Consider the following 22,128-nt stretch of genomic DNA (forward strand, 5'->3'; position numbering starts at 1 on the left):
CAATCCAGTTCCTCCCTTATGTCCCTGGTGCCTTTCAAGCTGCTGTCCCAGCACTGGAGCTCAGAAGGAGTGAGTACTTCATTAAGTAAATTGACAGGCTCTTTAAGAGGAATGCCTGGGGCTCCAGCAACCCTCCATCTCACTCAGCCACAATCCTGCTGGTTGTCACAGTCAGAAGATATGGGGACTGTCTTCTTGGCACTGGAACTTTGGGGAACCCAGTGTGGAGCTGGGACCTTTCATTCTTCAGGGAGGCCTCCATAGCTGAGATATCCCTTCTGATCTTTAATTGCCACACATGAATGTGAGACCAGCCCATTCTGTGCCTCCATTCCTCCTACCAGTCTAAATGTGGCTTCTTCTGTAAATTCTTAGTTATAAGACTTCTGTTTAGCTAGACTTCAGGGTTTCCTGGTAGAAACCCTGTAGTTTAGTTATAATTTTGAAGTGGTCATGGGAGGAGGTGTTTACCTACTTTGCCATCTTGACTGGAAGCCAACAGATGAATTGATAAACAAACTGTAGTACATTCATACCATGGAATAATACTGAGCTATAAAAAGGAAAAAAGTATTGATATACTCAACAATCTGGATAAAACTGTAGAGAATTATGCTGTGTGAAAAAGCCAATCCTAAAAGGTTACATACTGTGTGATTCCATTTATATAACAGTTTTGAAGTGAGAAAGTTACAGAAATGGAGAAGAGATTAGTGGTTGCCAGAGATTAAGGAGGGTGTGGGGCGGGAAGAAAGTAGGCGTGGCCATAAAAGGGCAACATTAGGGATTCTTGTGTTGATGGAAATGTTTTGTATTGTCACTAACTGCATCAATATCAATATCCTGATGTACTAGAGTTTTACAAGATGGAAAAACTCGAATATTTCTGTATTACTTCTTACAGCTGCATGTGACTCTACTAGTATAATTATCTGAAAATTAAAAAATAATAATTAAAATAAAAAATTAAATAATAAATGAATGAAATTATGGCTTGGACTATTATTGGAAATAATAATTGATACAAAGGACAATATTGGAATAATTGGAAAAATTTAAATATTGACTATATATGTTAGAAAATTGTATCAATATAGATCTCCTGAACTTGAGAATAATTGCGCTAGGGTTACTGTAGGAAAATATTTTTTATTCTAGGCAATATACTGGATTAATTACGGCTGAAGAATTTTAATCCCTGCAATTTATTTTTTTATTAAATCTTTATTGTTCAGATTATTACAATTGTTCCTCTTTTTTCCCCCCAGAGCTCCCCTCCACCCAGTTCCCACCCCACCTTCTGCCCTTACCCACCCACACCACTGTCCTCATCCATAGGTGTACGAATTTTGTCCAGTCTCTTCCCACACCCCCCACACCTCCTTCCCTCTGAGAATTGTCAGTCCACTCCCTTTCTATGCCCCTGATTCTATTATATTCACCAGTTTATTCTGTTCATCAGATTTTTTATTCACTTGATTTTTTAGATTCACTTGTTGATAGATATGTATTTGTTGTTCATAATTTTTATCTTTACCTTTTTCTTTGTCTTCCTGTTCATAAAGAATACCTTTCAGCATTTCATATAATACTGGTTTGGCGGTGATGAACTCCTTTAGCTTTTTCTTATCTGTGAAGCTCTTTATCTGCCCTTCAATTCTGAATGATAGCTTTGCTGGCTAGAGTAATCTTGGTTGTAGGTTCTTGCTATTCATCACTTTGAATATTTCTTGCCACTGCCGTCTGGCCTGCATAGTTTCTGATGAGAAATCAGCTGACAATTGTATAGGTGCTCCCTTGTAGGTAACTAACTGTTTTTCTCTTGCTGCGTTTAAGATTCTCTCTTTGTCTTTTGCTCTTGGCATTTTAATTATGATGTGTCTTGGTGTGGTCCTCTTTGGATTACTTTTGTTTGGGGTTCTGTGCACTTCCTGGACTTGTAAGTCTATTTCTTTCACCAGGTGGGGGAAGTTTTCTGTCATTATTTCTTCAAATAGGTTTTCAGTATCTTGCTTTCTCTCTTCTTCTGGCACCCCCATAATTTGGATGTTGGTAGGCTTGAAGTTGTCCCAGAGGCTCCTTACACTACCTTCATATTTTTGGATTCTTTTTTCTTTTTGCTTTCCAGTTGGGTGTTTTTTGCTTCTTTGTATTTCAAATCTTTGACTTGATTCTTGCGATCCTCTAGTCTGCTGTTGAATCTCTGTATATTGTTTTTTATTTCAGTCAGTGTATGCTTAATTTCTAGTTGGTCCTTTTTCATATTTTTGAGGGTCTCACTAAATTTATCGGCGTTTTCTAGAAAATTCTTGAAAAACCTCATAGTAGTGGTTTTGAACTCTATGTCCAGTCATTTGCTTTCCTCCATTTCTTTCATTTGTGACCTGTTTCTTTGTCTCCACATTTTGGCTGCTTCCTTGAGTTGATAGAGTGGCTTTGTGTGCTAGGTGTCCTATAGGGCCCAGTGGCTCAGCCTCCCCAGTTACCTGAGGTGGACACTCTTGGTGCAACCCTTTGTGGACTGTGTGCAGTCTTGTTGTAGTTAAGCCTTGATTGTTGTTGGTATCACTGGGAGGAATTGACCTCCAGGCCAATTGGCTGTGAGGATCAGCTGTGTCTATGCTGGGAGAACTTCTGTGCTGGGGGCACTCTTATGAGGCAAGACTTGCTTCAATGGGGCTTTGGTGCTCACTGAGTCTGCCCCCTGAGTGTGTTCCTTATGGATCTGCAGAGTTGTAATCTGGATGATCCCACTCTGACCACTGGGTACACTGGCTCTTGGATCTCCAAGGAATTGCTAATTTAGCCTGTGCCTGAGGCCACCCAGCAGGAGGTACAGAGAGATCTGCAGATTCCTCTTCTTTGTTTGGGATTTGGAGGTGCCCAGATGAGGCCCAGCTGTGAAGCAATGCAAGCTGCTGTGGGGCCTTGGACCTTCTTTTGGATGTTCTGGGTCTCTCTGACTCAGCTGCAGTTTGTTAGGTAAGTTTAGATTTCAAAGGACCAGGCCATTTATATGCAAAAGCCTCTGCACACATCTTGGATGGGGTGGATTCTCAGTGTGGAGCAAGCAGCAATGGCTTCCCATCATCCCTGACCTAAGAGGGTCCCGGGTCACAGCGTCCCGTGGTTATCACTGCAAGCACCTCTGAGAGAAAGCCGCCCTCGAGTTCCACCCGCTGCCAGACAGTCCAATTTCTCATGGTATGAGTCTGGGTCCCCAGAGTCTTGCCCGGAACTGGAGTTCAGAGCAGTCGAGAGCTTGTGTCTCCCTCCTGCTTGAAAAAGGCAGCCACATACTCAGTTGCCAGCCCTCTCCATGTGCATGCCTCCGTACCTCTACACTTTACTTCTTCAGCTCCTGTGAGTCTCAGTGTGCTTTTCTCTTTCCTTCTAGTTGTAGAATATCCACTTAGCCAGCCTTCCTGTGGTTCATGATGATGTTCCTTTTGTCTTTTAGTTGTAGTTTGAAGTTGTGTGAGTCAGCAAGTTCAGGTGTTTACCTATGCCATCATCTTGGTTTCTCCTCTAATCCTTGTAATTTCATATCAAATAGTTCAGCAAAAATACCTTAACACTGATTTAATACAGATACATATAGGGAGGTGTGTGTGTGTGTGTGTGTGTGTGTGTGTGTGTGTGTGTGTGTGTTTGAGAGACAAAAGCTATAAAGTAAACTGTGCCAAAATGTTAATGAGTGAAGAGTATATGGCAGGGGTGGGCAAACTTTTTGACTTGAGGGCCACAATGGGTTCTATATTAGTTTGTGTGAACTGATATAAATTCAAAGTAAAGGAGCGGAGGGGAGAGCAAGAGAACCCTCCGCTCTTTTGGCTCCGCGGGCCGGATAGAACAGCAGAACGGGCCGGATCTGGCCTGCGGGCTGTAGTTTGCCCACAGCTGTTATATGGGGACATTGTAATATTTTTGTATATTTAAAATTTATTTTCCAAAATTAAATTTAATTTAAAAAAAGAAGACCTCTTTTTTTTTTTAATCCTTGCCAGAGGATAATGACTAAGGAAGGTAAAAGATGCCATACCATAGTCTGACTGTCTTTTTTTTAAATTAATTAATTTATTTGTTTTTAAATTTCTTTATTGATTAAGGTATTACATGTGTCCTTATTCCCCCATTACCCCCCACCTCCCATTCATGTCCCCACCCCCTGTGGTCTGTGTCCATTGATTAGGCTTATATGCATGCATATAAGTCCTTTGGTTGATCTCTCCCCCTTATCCCCACTGTCCCCTACCTTCCCTGAGGTTTGACGTTCTGATTCGTGTTTCTCTGTCTCTGGATCTACTTTTGTGCATCAGTTTATGTTGTTCATTATATTCTGTAAATTCTTCCACAAATGAGTGAGATCATGTGATATTTATCTTTCTCTGCTTGGCTTATTTCACTTAGCATAATGCTCTCCATCTCCATCCATGTTGTTGCAAATGGTAAGAACTCCTTCTTTTTTACCGCAGCATAGTATTCCATTGTGTAGATGTAACACAGTTTTTTTTTAAATAAATCTTTATTCAGATTATTACAATTATTTCTCCTTTTTCCCCCCATAGCTCCCCTCCACCCCTTTCCCACCCCACCTTCTGCCCTTACCTCCCCCCCACTGTCCTCATCCATAGGTGTATGATTTTTGTCCATTCTCTTCATGAACCCCCCCATACCCCTTTCCCCCTGAGAATTATCAGCCCACTCCCTTTCTATGCCCCTGATTCTATTATATTCACCAGATTATTCTGCTCCTCAGGTTTTTAATTCACTTGATTTTTAGGTTGGCTTGTTGATAGATATGTATTTGTTGTTCATAATTTTTTCTCTTTACTTTTTTCTTCTTCCTCTTCTTTAAGAATACCTTTCAGCATTTCATATAGTACTGGTTTGGTGGTGATGAACTCCTTCAGCTTTTTCTTATCTGTGAAGCTCTTTATCTGCCCTTCAATTCTGAATGATAGCTTTGCTGGGTAGAGTAATCTTGGTTGTAGGTTCTTGCTATTCATCACATTGAAAATTTCTTGCCACTCCCGTCTGGCCTGCATAGTTTCTGTTGAGAAGTCAGCTGACAGTCGTATGGGTGCTCCCTTGTAGGTAATTAACTGTTTTTCTCTTGCTGCTTTTAATATTCTCTCTTTGTCTTTTGCTCTTGGCATTTTAATTATGATGTGTCTTGGTGTGGTCCTCTTTGGATTCCTTTTGTTTGGGGTTCTGTGGGCTTCCTGGACTTGTAAGTCTATTTCTTTCACCAGGTGGGGGAAGTTTTCTGTCATTATTTCTTCAAATAGGTTTTCAGTATCTTGCTCTCTCTCTTCTTCTGGCACCCCCATAATTCTGATGTTGGTACGCTTGAAGTTGTCCCAGAGTCTTCTTACATTATCTTCAACTTTTTGGATTTTTTTTTTTGCTTTTTGCTTTTTCAGTTGAGTGTTTTTTGCTTCTTTGTATTTCAATTCTTTGACTTGATTCTTGTGTTCCTCTATTCTGTTTCTGGGTCTCTGTATAATATTTTTTATTTCAGTCAGTGTATGTTTAATTTCTAGTTGGTCCTTTTTCATATCTTCGAGGGTCTCGTTATATTTATCGGCCTTTTCTAGGATATTCTTGAAAAGCCTTATAACTGTGGTTTTGAATTCTATATCCAGTCATTTGTTTTCCTCCATTTCTTTCGTTTGTGATCTGATTCTTTGACCCCGCATTTTCACTGGATCCCTGAGTTGGTAAGGTAGATATTTGTGCTAGGTTTCCAATATGGCCCAGTGGGTCTGCTTCCCCAGTTAACCTGAGGTGGACACTCTTGGTGCACCCCTTTGTGGACTGTGTGTACAGTCTTGTTGTAATTAAGTCTTTATTGTTGTTGGTATCACTGGGAAGAATTGACCTCCGGGCCAGTTGGCTGTAAGGATCAGCTGTGTCTATGCTGGGAGAAGCCCGGTGCTGGAGACAGCCTTATAGGATTAGACTTGCCAAATTGCAATAGCCTCTGTGCTCAGCTTGGATGGGGTGGAGTCTCAGTCTTGGCTTCCTGTCAGCCCCGCCCCTGCGCGCATGTGCGCTTTCAGTCCTCCGCCTTCCCCAGCTCGAGTCTCCGCCTGAGAGTCCAGACTCCCCCCACAAGAGCGTGGGTCCCCAGGGGCTCGCCTGGAACTGGGGTTCACTGCAGTCAGAACTGGGGCTCGGTGCAGTCAGAATCCTCTGACTCCCCTCCACTAGGGAAAGCCTGTGGCAACCCCCGCAGCCTTTGTGCGCACCGGCGCGGCGCGTGTGCGCACTTTCAGTCCTCCGCCTTCCCCGGCTCCGCCCGAGAGTCCAGACTCCCCCTACAAGAGCGTGGGTCCCCAGGGGCTCGCCTGGAACCGGGGTTCACTGCAGTCAGAACTGGGGCTCAGTCAGGATCCTCTGACTCCCTTTCACTAGGGAAAGCCTATGGCTACCTCCGCAGCCTTTGTGCGCACTGGCCCGTGTGCGCCTTCAGACTTCTGCCTTTCCCAGCTCGCGGTCCGAGGCTTCATTCCCCCTTCCGCCAGAGGAAGTCAGCCAAGCTCTCAGCCGCCCTTCCTCTCTGCGCGCACAAAGCCCCTTTGCCGTACCTCCAATTCTCTGTGAGCTTTTCTCCTTCCTTCTAGTTGTAGAATTTTCACTCAGCCTGCTTTCCTGTGGTTCTGGATGGTGTCCGTTCTGTCTTTTAGTTGTAGTTTTGAAATTGTTGTGCGAGGCAGCAGTTTAGGTGTTTACCTATGCCGCCATCTTGGTTTCTCTCTCTACCACAGTTTTTTAATCCACTCATCTGCTGATGGGCACTTAGGCTGTTTCCAAATCTTAGCTATAGTGAATTGTGCTGCTATGAACATAGGGGTGCATATATCCTTTCTGATTGGTGTTTCTAGTTTCTTGGGATATATTCCTAGAAGTGGAATCACTGGGTCAAATGGGAGTTCCATTTTTAGTTTTTTGAGGAAACTCCATACTGTTCTCCACAGTGGCTGCACCAGTCTGCATTCCCACCAGCAGTGCACAAGGGTTCCTTTTTCTCCGCATCCTCGCCAGTACTTGTCATTTGTTGACTTGTTGATAATAGCCATTCTGACAGGTGTGAGATGGTACCGCATTGTTGTTTTGATTTGCATCTCTCTGATGATTAATGACTTTGAGCAGGTTTTCATATGCCTCTTTGCCTTCCTTCTGTCTTCTTTCAAAAAGTGTCTATTTAGGTCAGTTGCCCATTTTTTGATTGGGTTGTTTATCTTCTTTTTTGTTAAGCTGCATGAGTTCCCTGTAGATGTTGGAGATTAAACCCTATCATTGATATCATTGGCAAATATGTTCTCCCATGCAGTGGGCATTCTTTTTGTTTTATTGATGGTTTCCTTTGCTGTGCAAAAGCTTTTAATTTTGATGTAGTCCCATTTGTTTATATTCTCTTTAGTTTCCATTGCCCTAGGAGCAGTATCAGTGAAGAAATTGCTTTGGCATATTTCAGATATTTTTCTGCCTACAGACTCCTCTAGTATTTTTATGGTTTCCCGTCATATGTTTTAAGTACTTGATCCATTTTGAGTTTATTTTTGTGTATGGTGTAAGTTGGTGGTCTAGTTTCATTTTTTTGCATGTATCTGTCCAATTTACCCAACATCATTTATTGAAGAGACTGTCTTGAATCCACTGTATGTTCATGCCTCCTTTGTCGAATATTAATTGAGCATAGTGGTTTGGGTTGATTTCTGGATTCTCTCCTCTAGTTAATTGATCTATATGTCTGTTCTTTTGCCAATACCAGGCAGTTTTGCGAACAGTGGCTTTGTAATACAGCTTGATATCTGGTATTGAGATCCCACCTACTTTGTTCTACTTTCTCAGGATTGCTGCAGCTATTCAGGGTCTTTTTTTTTTACTCCAGATGAATTTTTGGAAAGTTCGTTCTAGGTCTGTGCAATATGCTGTTGGTATTTTAATGGGAAGTGTGTTGAATTTATAGATTGCTTTGGGTAGTATGGACATTTTGATGATGTTGATTCCACCAATCCATGAACATGGTATATTCTTCCATCTGTTTATGTCTTCCTCTATCTCTTTTTTCAGTGTCGTGTAGTTTTCTGCGTATAGGTCTTTTACCTCCTTAGTTAAGTTTATTCCTAGGTATCTTAATTTTTTTGGTGCTATGGTAAATGGGATTTCTTTTTTAGTCTCTCTTTCTGTAAGTTCATTATTGGAGTATAGAAATGCCATAGATTTCTTGGCATTAATTTTGTATCTTGCTACATTGCCGAATTCATTTATTAAGTCTAATAATTTTTTGATGGATTCTTTAGGGTTTTCTATATACAGTATCATGTCATCTGCAAATAAGGACAGTTTTACTTCCTCTTTTCCCATTTGGATGCCTTTTATTTCTTCTTCTTGTCTGATTACAATGTCTAGTACTTCTAGCATATGTTGAACATGAATGGTGAGAGTGGGCATCCCTGTCTTGTTCCTGTTCTTAGGGGAAATGGTTTTAGTTTTTGCCCATTAAGTATGATGTTGGCTGTGGGTTTGTCATATATGGCTTTTATTATGTTGAGGTATGATCCTTCTATTCCCACCTTGTTGAGAGTTTTTATCAACAAAGGGTGTTGGGTTTTGTCTAATGCTTTTTCTGCATCAATTGATATTAGTATGTGATTTTTTTCTCTCAATTTGTTTATGTGATGTATCACATTTATTGATTTGTGAATATTGTACCATCCTTGTATCCCCAGGATAAATCCTACTTGGTCATGGTGTATGATCTATCTGATGTATGCTGGATCCGATTTGCTAGAATTTTGTTGAGGATTTTGGCATCTACGTTCATGAGGGATATTGGTCTGTAATTCTCTTTCATTGTGTTGTCTTTATCTGGTTTTGGTATTAGGGTGATGCTGGCCTCATAGAAGGAACTTGGAAGTGTTCCTTCCTCTTGAATTTTCTGGAATAGTCTGAGGAGGATAGGTTTTAGTTCTTCCTTGAATGTTTTGTAAAACTCCCCTGTGAAGCCATCTGGCCCTGGGCTTTTGTTTGCTGGAAGCTTTTTGATGATTGCTTCAATTTTTTTCCATAGTTATCAGCCTATTGAGATTTTTTGTATCTTCCTGAGTAAGTTTTGGAAGGTTGTATTTTTCTAGGAATGTGTCCATTTCCTCCAGGTTGTCTAGTTTGTTAGAATAGAGTTGTTCATACTATTTTTTAATAATCTTTTATATTACTGTGGGGTCTGTTGTTGTTTTTCCTCTTTCATTTCTGATTCTGTTTATTTGGGTCCTCTCTCTTTGCTTCTTGGTGAGCCTGGCTAGAGGTTCATCAATCTTGTTTATCCTTTCAAAGAACCAGCTCTTGGTTTCATTGATCTTTTGTATTTTTTTTTTGTCTCTATGTCATTCATTTCTGCCCTGATCTTTAATATTTCCTTCCTCTGCTCACTGTGGGCTTTTCTTGTTGCTCTCTTTCTAATTCTTTGAGTTGTTGAGTTAGATGATTTATTACCATTTTTTCTTTTTTTTTTTTTCAGGTAGGCCTGTAGAGCAATAAACTTCCGTTTCAGGACTGCTTTCATTGTATCCCATAGTATTTGCATTGTTGTGTTTTTATTGTCATTAGTCTCCAGGATGTTTTTAATTTCTTCTTTGATCTCATTGATAACCCAATCATTGTTTAATAGCATGTTATTCAGCTTCCAAGTGTTTGAATTTTTTGGAATGTTTTTATTGTAGTTTATTTCTAATATTATGCCATTGTGGTCTGAGAAAATGCTTGATATGATTTCAATCTTTTTGAATTTTGGGAGACTTTTTTTATGACCCAATATGTGGTCTATTTTTGAAAATGTCCCATGTGCACTTGAGAAGAACATATATTCTGTGGCTTTGGGGTGAAATGCTCTGAAGATGTCAATTAGGTCCATCTGATATAGTGAGTCATTTAGAATTGCTGTTTCTTTGCTGATTTTTTGTCTAGAGGATTTATCCAGTGATGTCAGTGGTGTATTAAAGTCCCCTACTATGATTGTATTGTTGTCAAACTCTCCCTTGATATCTTCCAGGAGTTTTTTTTATGTATTTGGGTGCTCCTGCATTGGGTGCATATATGTTTATCAGGGTTATATCCTCTTGTTGTATCGATCCCTTTATTATTATGAAGTAGCCTTCCTTATCTCTTGTTGTGGCCTTTACTTTGAGGTCTATTTTGTCAGAAATAAGTACTGCTACCTCAGCTTTATTTTCATTTCCATTTGCCTGAAAGATGTTTTTCCATCCCTTCACTTTCAGTCTGTGTGAGTCCCTTTTTCTGAGGTGGGTCTCTTGTAGACAGCATATATATGTGTCATGTTTTTTTATCCATTCAGCCACTCGATGTCTTTTGATTGAAGCATTTAGTCCGTTTACATTTAAAGTTATTATTGAAAGGAACTTATTTGTAGCCATTTTTTTGTGTGTGTCTATGTTCCTTTTTACTTTTTTTACTTCTTCTTTTTATACCAGTCCCTTTAGCATTTCTTGCATTGCTGGCTTTGTAGTGATAAACTCCCTTAGCATTTTTTTTTTGTCTGTGAAGCTCCTTATTTCCCCTTCAATTTTGAGTGATAGTCTTGCTGGATAGATTATTCCTGGATTCAGTCCCTTGGTTTGCATCACTTTGTAAATTTCCTTCCATTCTTTTCTGGCCTGATGTGTTTCTGTTGAGAAATCATTTGATAATCTAATGGGAGCTCCCTTGTATTTAACTTTCTGTCTCTTTCTTGCAGCCTTTAAGATTCTCTCTTTGTCCTGAATATTTGCCATCATAATTATGATGTGTCTTGGTGTGGGTCTTTTTTGGTTCATCCTGTTTGAGACTCTCTGTGCTTGTGTGACTTTTTTTTTGCTACATCAGGGAAGTTTCTGACATTATTTCTTCAAATAGTTCTTCTAACCCTTGTTCTTCTTCCTGTTGTTCTGGCACCCCTATTATTCATATGTTGCTTCATTTCATGTTGTCCCATAGCTCCCTTAGGCTCTCCTCCTGTCTTTTAATTTTTTTTCTCCAGTTGCAATTAAGTTTGGCTGTGTTTTGCTTCCCTGTCTTCTAGTTCACTAATTCGGTCCTCGGCTCTCCTAGTGTGCTGTTAAAACTTTCCATGGTGTTTTTTATTGCAGCTATATCACTCTTCATTTTTTCTTGATTCTTACATAAGTTGTTGATTTTTCATCCATTTCTTCTTGATTCTTACATAAGGTGATTTTTCCTTCCATCCGGTTTATGAACTCTATGACCCTTATTCTGAATTCTTTTTCTGACATATTGCATGCCTCTGTTTCACTTAGCTGCTTTTCTGGCGATTCCTCCTTTTCTTTTCTTTGGGGGTATCTTTGTCTACCCATTGTTGGTCTCACCGATTGATCTAGGTTTCGAACTGTGCAGGGGCTGCTCCTTGGGTGGCAGTGGCATAGCAAGTGATAATGGAACCCATTTCACAGGGAAGGAGGTACAGAGCTGGGCCAAGGCCCAGGACATAGCTTGGCAGTTTCATGTTCCATATCATTCCCAAGCTGCTGGGATGAGTGAACAGTATAACGGTCTGTTAAAAGTCAAGCTCTATCTAGGGGTGGACCCACTAGCCTAAAAGGTTTGGCTAGACCAGTGGTTGGCAAACCGCGGCTCGCGAGCCACATGCGGCTCTTTGGCCCCTTGAGTGTGGTTCTTCCACAAAATACCAGGTGCGCAAAAGGCCAGCTTAGGAGTACCCTAATTAAGTTACTAACAATGTACCTACCTATATAGTTTACTTTTAAAAAATTTGGCTCTCAAAAGAAATTTCAATCATTGTACTGTTGATATTTGGCTCTGTTGACTAATGAGTTTGCCGACCACTGGGCTAAGATTGGATATGGCCCTCAGATTGCTGAATGAACAGCCCAGGAAGACAGGTGCCTCCCCTTTAAAGTTAATGATGCAGAGGTATCCTCAGACACTGCACGTGCAGGTGAAGACAACTCGAACTGTTGCGCCCTAAGGTACACCCATCTGGAACTTTGCTGCTGCCTACACCTGCCTACCTGGCAGAGGGGGAAGAGGCAGTGGACCTGGCCATGGACCGTTACTGAGGTAGACCTCCTATCCCCTTGGGGAAGTGGGATGATTACAAGTTACAGTTGCACCCCTTAAATCAGCCCTGGCCTGATAACCATGCAAATCTAAACTGGTAAACACAGGAAGGGAACATTGCTATTGCTTATGCTATTGCTCTCTGGCAAGTGCTCAGATTTCCCATAGTCTCCCCTATGAAACCAGGCCCCTATGAAGGGGGAGATCCCATTTGGTATCACTGGCCAAGTTGTCCTCTGATTCCAGCCACAGTGCTGTCTAGAGGAGACATAGTTGCTTAGATCTTGCTAGAAGGCCAGAATTTCCCTATGATGGTCTCAGTTTCTCTTTTGTCTCTTCCACCAGGGTGAGTTTGGCTAACAGCGTAGTGTCGTGGGCACACACCTATGCTGGAGTACACAATGTCTCCCATTGTTGGGTGTGCACAGAGATTCCCCCAGGAGTGGCCGGCGGATTCCCATAGTGCATCTACCTGGCCACCACTGCCAATTGGACATGGCTAGCTGACCAGGACTTTGGCAACACCTCCTGGGACCCCATGTGTCCATTTTACAAGGGCAGCAATGCCAATTACTTTGCTCCACTGCATTACCACGATTCAAGTAGAATGAATTGATTGATTAGAAATAACTGTCTGCTAATAATCACTGGAAGCTAATACAACCTGTTCCCTAGAATTCTACTGACTTGAAATATTTAGCAAACTACATCACATTTTGCAACATGCTCCCCTGATTTCCCTCACCTCAGAACTTATGAGGTTCCTGTTTACTGACAAGGTTTAACATATATATGATGTTGGCTATACAATTGACTGGTCAGCAAATATATTGAAGACCCACTCTGTGCTCACCATTTTGTATCTGTGTGGCACCACTGTGTGTAAACTCAACAAAAGTACCAGTGACAATATGCTATGCTGTGCACTATTCAGATTGGTCTCTATTCTGACCAATCAAACTTCAAGGATTGGCATCCTCATTTGCACGAGGACAGACCAATTAGGGACTAGGGGTGGGGACTTCTGTCCATATAAGCCAGCTCCCCTGGTTTTAAGAGCCTCTTTCCATTTCTACTGAAGGTTGCATATTCTGGCTCAACTGAAACACTGAAGATGTCTTCCTGGAACAGAGCTGAGGAGAACAGCGCAGGCCAGAGCACACTGGCACAAAATGAACAGATCAAAGCACAGCAGAGCAGACCAGCACAGTGCAGAGCAACACAAAGCAGACCAGCAAGGAGCGGAGCAGAGCTGTCTACCCAGAGACAGGCCTGGTCTAGGGCCACCTGGTCCCACAGCTGCCTCAGTGCCACGCTGTTTTCCCAGCTGTGCTATATTACAGTTGAGCTGTTTTGCACTGAATAAAGTTTCCTTCTTTATGGCACCCCAAATTGCGGATTCCTGTTAGTGTTGAATTGGTACCAATGACCATCTGTTGACAGTCTAAAAGTCAGACCTTGCCACTGGAAGTTCTAATGAGAAATAAGAAGTGCACTTTCTTTTCCCGTTTTGCTCTACCATTCATCACTTGGATTCTCTTCTGCTGATGCAAGCAGCAGAACAATAGAATAGAATAACGACTTTATGCCAAATTTCATTGAAACTAAAACGTATTGATTTTAAGGCACATGATTTAAGAAATTATACTTTAGCATTAGGAAAAAAAATGCTGCCATGTGTACTGTGCAATGCCAAGAGATTATGAGTCTAGTAGAGCCTGGCATATCTCAGGGATCTTAAAATGTCAAATGAAAAGAAGCATGTCTTCTTGGGATCCTAGACAAAATGCATATATTGAAAACATAGCATACTTCAATGTGCAAGTGCAAAAGCAGACACAGAAGCTCCGCAGAGCGGCTCTGTTGTTGCCTGCCTACTCGCCTATGCAGGCGCCCTTCAGCCCCGCCCCTTAGTGCTGAGCACAGGGCTCCACTGAGTTTCACTTTCCATTTCGTGGGAATCAAAAGCCCTGGCGGGGGAGGTCAGACAGCACCAGAGCCCTCTTCTGAACTTCCCCAGCATCCAAGTCAGCAGTGGAAGCTTGGCGCTGCCGTGGCACTTAAGGCAAGTTTGGTGCTAATTTGGAAGCTTTCTTTCCAGGAAAGACATCCCACGGGGCTCTACTCATATGCCACTTGGGTAATTAAGAAGTTTATTGGGGGATCTGCAAATTTTAATAATGGTCTATAGTCATTACATACAGATATTAGACCAATGAATTTTTTCCCAAGCTTATAAGTTATTTGGACTCTTTGCATGACTTTGAGTTTAACTTAAAAAAAATTACACAAGTGTTGCAAGCTTTTAAAAAGAAAATACAAACCAGGGGTAGAAACAAAAGTTTCTCTTAATCTTCAATCTGCATACCTAGATTATCTGACGTGTTCCTTGGAGAAATGGATAGGAGACTAGCACAGGTATACAGCTTTATCTTGATATATGGAGCACTAGCAAAAAATGACAGAAAAGGCTTTTTTTCCCCCTCTTTTTCATTATTAAAAGATGTGTTGCACAGTTTTGGCACTTGTGCACAATGATGGGCTTGCAAAGGAGAAAAGTTTAACATACACAGGCTCAAAGAAGGTAAGTCCTAATGCCTTTCACATGGGCTATTTTTTTTTTTTTTGAGAGAGACCCAAAACCCCCTCTTATTTTGGGTTTTATGTGCTGTATGGTAATCTGTGTGTCCAGCACAGTGCTGTCACTCAAAACAACAACAAAACAGCAAATGGTTAAGAATGAAGTCTGGATTTGTTATTGCCTTTATGGATTGGATTTGGAAGACTGGAGCAGCTTGTATCATGTTCCAGGCATGCTAATTTTGTTCCTCTTAAGGCATTTACAGACAGAGTCAGTATTTCTTTCAGAGTCTAGTTGTGAGTGAACAGCCCAATTAGAGATTGGAACCACCCCAGGTTTCTTGTATCATGATTTTTGCTGTTTCTTGAACACCCTGATTGATTCTTTGTCTACAATGCCAGTGAGCCTAAACCAGCTGCTTCTGTCATTCACATCTACTTATTTTAAGCATAAAAATTTTAAAAAGGGTGGGAGCTAAGTTGATGTAGCTTTGGAACCAAACAATAAAGTTTCAAAAGTAACATTATTAACCAATGTCAGCCCAATACATTTAATTAAAAAAAAAGAATAACAGACTTTATTTTTTACAGCAGTTAGGTTCACAGCAAAATTGAGTGGGAAGTACAGAGACTTCCCATATACTGCCCTCTACCCCCCGGGTCTGTCATTATGACATCCCCCACCAGACTGATATATTTGTTAAAACTGATGAATCTACAGTGACACATCATTATCATCCAAAGTCCATTCTATGAACTTTGACAAGTGTATAATGCCATGTAGCTACCATTATAGTGTCATACAGAATAGTTTCATTGTCTTAAAAATCCTCTGTTGGAGCCAATTTTTTGGGGGGGAGGGGTCAGGGATTGAGTTTGAAAATGCAACTTTCTTGGAATGTATCTATCCTCTTTGGTGGGTGCTTGTTGCAACTTGCTTAGCTCAACTGCATGCTGTCTGCCCACACTGACTTTCCCCATCGTTCTTGCATTGTAAGTTTCACTTCCCTTCTTTTTGTTGCTTCACATACCTGTCTCCCCTCTGTGATCAGCTCTGAAGGTTGCTGCTTTTTTCTCTTGCCCTTTGGTATCTGGCCTGCCAGCCTGTCCAATTGATACACTCCACTAGGTTTTACTGTCCTATTTGGCTGAAGTATTTTTGAGTCTTGGCATAGTCCAGAACAATGTCTCTGGGAAAAACAAGCTGGCCCCTTTCAACTCTGTTTCATCAGATTCCCCTCAGTGTGGTCTCAAAATCCTACTTCTTGCTCATGGAATTGTCACTTGTCACCATTTCCCTTTCAATTTAACTCTCCTAGACTGAGCCTCATAAGAAGAACAACTGTTTATGACTTTTGAAAATAAATATTTGCCAAGAAAAAGAGGTTGTTTGTTAACATGAATTTAATAATATATTCACTTATATTTAGTTGTTTCCCAACTTCAGATGTCTGCTTTTCTCCACATGTTGTAAAAGAATTAAGACAAAAAGATTCTGATACTTCTTTTCATTCCTAATTTATCAAGTGTTCAGATCTTGGAACATGAATACTATTGCCAAAAAAGGCTCCATTAAAATATATTAAACCTATCCTTTAAGTGAATTATTATTTTAAAATTATATATCTATTAATTACAAGATATTTGTAACTTAAGAAAAATAATAAAGAAAAAATTCCAAAATTATTTGTAATCCGACCAATGAGCATTACCTTTCAATTACATTTTTGGTACATTCATTCCAGTCATTTTTATGTATGTGTGTGCATGTGTATATAGTAACACTTATGTTTTATAAAATTAGGTTTATAACATATGACTTCTTTATAAACCTTTTTTTATTCAATGATTATAGTCATTAACCACTCTTTATTAAACAGTCTAAAATGATTTTTTTAAATTTTATTTTATTGTTTAAAATAAAATTTATATTAGTACATATATCTCCTTTTTTCCCCCATTGACCTTCCCCCAGCCTCTCCTAACCCATGTCGCATGCCCTCATATCCCCCCCCCACAGTGTCTTGTGTCCATTGGTTGTGCTTATATGCATGCATACAAGTCCTTTGGTTGATCTCTTTCCCCCACTTCCCAACACTCCCCAGCCTTCCCACTGTAATTTGACAGTCTGTTCGGTGCTTTACTGCCTCTGTATCTATCTTTTTGTTCATCAGGTTATAATGTTCTTTATATTCCATAAATGAGTGAGATCATGTGGTATTTTTCTTTCATTGCCTGGCTTATTTCACTTAACATAATGCTCTCCAGGTCCATCCATGCTGCTGCAAATGGTAAGAACTCCTTCTTTTTTATAGCAGCGTAGTATTCCATTTTGTAGATATACCATAGTTTTCTAATCCACTCATCTACTGATGGGCACTTAGACTGTTTCCAAATCTTAGCTATGGTGAATTGTGCTGCGATGAACATAGGGGTGCATATATCCTTTCTGATTGGTGTTTCTAGTTTCTTGGGATATATTCCTAGAAGTGGGATCACTGGGTCAAATGGGAGTTCCATTTTTAGTTTTTTGAGGAAACTCCATACTGTTCTCCACAGTGGCTGCACCAGTCTGCATTCCCACCAGCAGTGCACGAGGGTTCTTTTTTCTCCACATCCTTGCCAGCACTTGTCGTTTGTTGATGATCACCATTCTGACAGGTGTGAGATGGTACCTCACTGTCGTTTTGATTTGCATCTCTCTGATGATTAGTGACTTTGAGCAGGTTTTCATATGTCTCTTGGCCTTCTTTCTGTCTTCTTTAGAAAAGTTTCTATTTAGGTCCGTTGCCCACTTTTTTATTGGATCATTTATCTTCCTTTTATTAAGTTGTGTAAGTACCCTGTAGATGTTGGAGATTAAACCTTTATCAGTGATAACATTTGCAAATATGTTCTTCCATGCAGTGGGCTTTCTTGTTGTTTTGTTGATGGTTTCTTTTGTTGTACAAAAGCTTTTTATTTTGATATAGTCCCATTTGTTTATTTTTTCTTTTGTTTCCATTGCCCTAGGAGCGGTATCAGTGAAGAAATTGCTTCGGCATATGTCTGAGATTTCGCTGCCTGTGGATTCCTCTAGTATTTTTATAGTTTCCTGTCCTACGTTTAAGTCCTTGATCCATTTTGAGTTTATTTTTGTGTATGGTCTAAGTTGGTGGTCTAGTTTCATTTTTTTGAATGTATCTGTCCAATTTTCCCAACACCATTTATTAAAGAGACTGTCTTGACTCCATTGTATGTTCATGCCTCCTTTGTCAAATATTAATTGAGCGTAGTGGTTTCGGTCGATATCTGGGTTCTCTAGTCTATTCCACTGGTCTATATGTCTGTTCTTGTGCCAGTACCAGGCTGTTTTGAGGACAGTGGCTTTGTAATATAGCTTGAAATCTGGTATTGAGATCCCACCTACTTTGTTCTTCTTTCTCAGGATTGTTGTGGCTATTTAGGGTCCTTTTTTATTCCAGATGAATTTTTGGAGAGTTCTTTCTAGGTCTGTGAAATATGCCGTTGGTATTTTAATGGGGAGTGCATTGAATCTATTAGATTGCTTTGGGTAGTATGGACATTTGAATGATGTTGATTCTACCAATCCATGAATAGGGTATGTTCTTCCATCAGTTTACATCTTCCTCTATCGCTTTTTTTCAGTGTTCTGTAGTTTTACACGTATAGATCTTTTACCTCCTTAGTTAAGTTTATTCCTAGGTATCTTAATTTTTTGGTGCTATGGTAAGTGGGATTGCTTTTTTAGTCTCTCGTTCTGTAAGTTCACTATTGGTATATAGAAATGCCATAGATTTCTTGGCATTAATTTTGTATCCTGCTACATTGCTGAATTCATTTATTAAGTCTAATGGTTTTTTGATGGAGTCTTTCAGGTTTTTTATGTACAAAATCATGTCATCTGCAAATAAGGACAGCTTTACATCTTTTTAACCAATTTGGATGCCTTTTATTTCTTCTTCTTGTCTAATTGCTATGGCTAGCACTTCCAGTACTTTGTTGAACATGAGTGGTGAAAGTGGTCATCCCTGTGTTGTCCCTGTTCTTAGGTGAAATGGTTTTAGTTTTTGCCCCTTGAGTATGATGTTGGCTGTAGGTTTGTCATCTAACGCTTTTATTATGTTGAGGTATGATCCCTCTATTCCCACTTTGCTGAGTATTTTTATTACGAAAGGGTGTTAGATTTTGTCAAACACCTTTTTGCATCAGTTGATGATTATGGTAGTTTTTTTTAAGTTTTGGCTTCAGAATTTTATTTTTAAGGTTGTAGAGGGCCAGATTATATAACTATTGCAAACCTGGGAAATCTTTCAGATACATGAGATAAAAGAGAAGTTTGAAAAGACAAAAGTAAATAAATTTTCCATTTTGTACCACCATTCAGTACTAATAGAACTATTTAGTTAACCATTGTTTAAGTAGTTAATGATGCAGAAGTAACAATTCAGATTTATTTCTCTACATGATTCACATTACTTATGTGATTTCTAGACCTTTCAGTAATTTAAAATACCTGCGTTTATTAAAAATGAGTGTTTTAAATAAAAACATTAATTGAAAGTATAAAATCTTGGGCACTTAACTGAAATTAAGGCATGGGTCATGGTCATTTTAGAAAAAAAATATCACTAAAGGCTGATATATTGTGCCAGAACATGCTTCCTTCTGTGTGCCTTTAATGTGTCCAATTCTTTTAACTTCAATCTATTTGGATGGCAAAGGGTGGGGTGAAAATGGGCAGCTTGTTCACAAACACAAACCTTCTCCTGGACACCTTATGAATAATATGTTAATATGTTAAAATAATGAAAAACCTTTGTAAAATTACAATAATATACATGCCCTTTCAACACAAAAACATTTGTCATTATCATTGATGGCATATAGCTTCTTCAGATCCTTTTCCCTTCCACAGAATTTCATTACAAACACTACCACATGACTAGTAACTCAATATAAAATAACTTCTCACAAATTCTCCTAATGTGATCAATCCCCAATAAACACCAGAGAACATATACCATCAACTTACATAACAGAGTCCCAAGGCCTAAGAGGCTTAACACTCATATATCAGTCATGGCTGCATGGCTGGGAAAATGAACATTATGATGGACTCCTGCATTCTTCACATTGTGCTCATGGACAAAGTCAGTGTAGTTTCTATGAACAGGCTGGGGTGGGGATAACGCCCTTGTGTTCCCCTGGTTTCCACCACATTGGCAGCAGTCACTGGCAGCAGAGAGCCATTTCCTGTCATGCTGGTCTATTCCAGGAATCCTTGGAAGATTCTCTGTCTCCACCAGCACGAGACCAGAGAGGATGGAAGAAGTCACCAGCAGAGTAGATCTCATACCCCAAGCCTGTTGAGAGCCATTAATCTGAGTTGAAACATTACTGTGAACACTGAGTTCTTCAGGTTTTGAAGTACCTGCTTTCATCTGTAGAATTGAATATCTTTTGCTGGCCTTCTTTCAAAGGATCTTCTTGCTTTATTGGTTTTTGTGGTCTGATACTCAGTTTTCCCACTATATCTAAATCATGATCCTAGTCAGATAAATCTTGATCGCTGAGAACCCTTTTTCAAGGGCCTCAGAGGCGGAAGAAGGCATGGTGCTCCACAGCACATTTCCATAAATGTTTGCACGCGTTTGGGTGGTCCAATCTAAAGACAAAGGTGTGTTCCTGCTCTTTGCCCTGATCATCATCTTCTACCACCACCAGGGTTAACTTAGTCTTCTTAAAATCCAATCTGGTTCTCTTGGGCCAAAAAAATAAGCCAATTTTGGTCTCTCCTTCAAAAATAAGAACTCCTGTTGGGGTTAGTCCCAAACTATAGACATTCCCGTCTCTAGCCTTGACCACATGCATATCAACCCCATACATTTCTAGCCATTTGGCTTTATTCAGATCATTGGTTTCAGCTTGTGCTGGTGTCTGACCTCTGTATTCCTTCCATTTCTCAAAAATAGCCAACGCCATCTCTTCAGTCTGAAAGGGCATGAACCTGAACTCAGTTACAAATTCAGAACTATACTTGGCAAGATCACAGTCACCAAGTTCAGCTTGCAGATTATAAGCTGCCAACTGAACTGCTGTATCACTAAGGACACTCCAGTTTTCCACTGAGAATATCTCATCTTAATTGAAGAATAAATAAATATCGGATTAGCTCTTCACAAAGATTATTTGGTTCCGAGGAATAAAACTTAACTCGAAAATGCAGACAATAGGGGGAACCAATTTTAACTTGCTTTTTGATACTCTTTGTAACAGCCAACCAATGTGCTACTTGTGCTGAATCCATAAATCTGTCAGAAATAGTCACTTTCAATAAGATCCAAGTGTTATTTAAACTGATCAAACAGCTCTTGACCTTTGGCTTTTTTCAGCAAGTCCATACTAACATCAGTACCATCCAGAAGGGACACCCAACACAAGATGATAGACTTAGAATCTCCAGCTGCAGGAATGTGTGTGGCAGCTCATTGAGCTTCTCAGAGTCGTTCCTTCTTAGCATGTTTATGCATTGACTGATGCCCAAGGGTTCTATGGAAGAATCTCAGCATTTTTGTCACTGTGGGGAGGACGGCACAGCAGCAACCTAGTGAGGCTGAGGTGTGGGCGACCCTTCGGGAGATGCCAAGCAATGGCAGCCTGCGGTGCAAGCCCACAAGACACAGATCCCTCAGAGACCTGCTTAGGTGATTTTTGTCTCTCAATTTGTTTATGTGATGTATCATGTTTATTGATTTGCAGATATTGTACCAGCCTTGCCTCCCTGGAATAAATCCCACTTGGTCCTAGTATATGATCTTTCTAATGTAATATTGGATCCAATTTGGTAGAATTTTGTTGATGATTTTAGCATCTATGTTCATCTGGGATATTGGCCTGTAATTCTCTATTTTTTATAGTGTCTTTATCTGGTTTTGGATTAGGGTAATGCTGGCTTCATAGAAAGAGCTTGGAAGCGCTCATTCTTTCTGAATTTTTTGGAATAGTCAGAGGATAGGTTTTAGTTCTTCTTTGAATGTTTGGTACAACTCCCCTATGAAGCCATCCGGTCCAGGGCTTTTGTTTGCTGGAAGATTTTGATTACTGTTCCAATTTCATCAGTAGTTATCGGCCTATTCAGGTTCTTTGATTCTTCCTGATGGAGTTTTGGAAGCTTGTATTTTTCTAGGAATATGACCTATTCATAGAGGTTGTTCAGGTTGTTGGAGTAGAGTTATTCGTAGTATTCATTTTATAATCCTTTGTATGTCTGTGGGGTTGGTTGTTACTTCACCTATTTCATTTCTGATTTTGTTTATTTGGGTCCTCTCCCTTTGTTTCTTGGTGAGCCTGGCTAGAGGTTCATCAATCTTGTTTATCCTTTCAAATAACCAGCTCTTGGTTTCATTGATCTTCTGTATTTTTTTGTCTCTATGTTGTTTATTT

The 22,128-nt window shown here is 40.0% G+C and overlaps 1 pseudogene across 1 annotated transcript; it reads right to left on the reverse strand.

Moving 5' to 3' along the window:
* Positions 1-19,751: 19,751 nt before the first annotated feature.
* On the reverse strand, positions 19,752-21,254 carry LOC308243855 (band 4.1-like protein 5; annotated as a pseudogene). The gene has a single exon. The product of its transcript is annotated as a band 4.1-like protein 5 (transcript).
* Between the last annotated feature and the right edge of the window lie 874 nt (positions 21,255-22,128).

This window comes from Plecotus auritus (genome assembly GCF_963455305.1).
Source record: "Plecotus auritus genome assembly, chromosome: 3".
In the NCBI taxonomy this organism is placed as follows: domain Eukaryota; kingdom Metazoa; phylum Chordata; class Mammalia; order Chiroptera; family Vespertilionidae; genus Plecotus; species Plecotus auritus.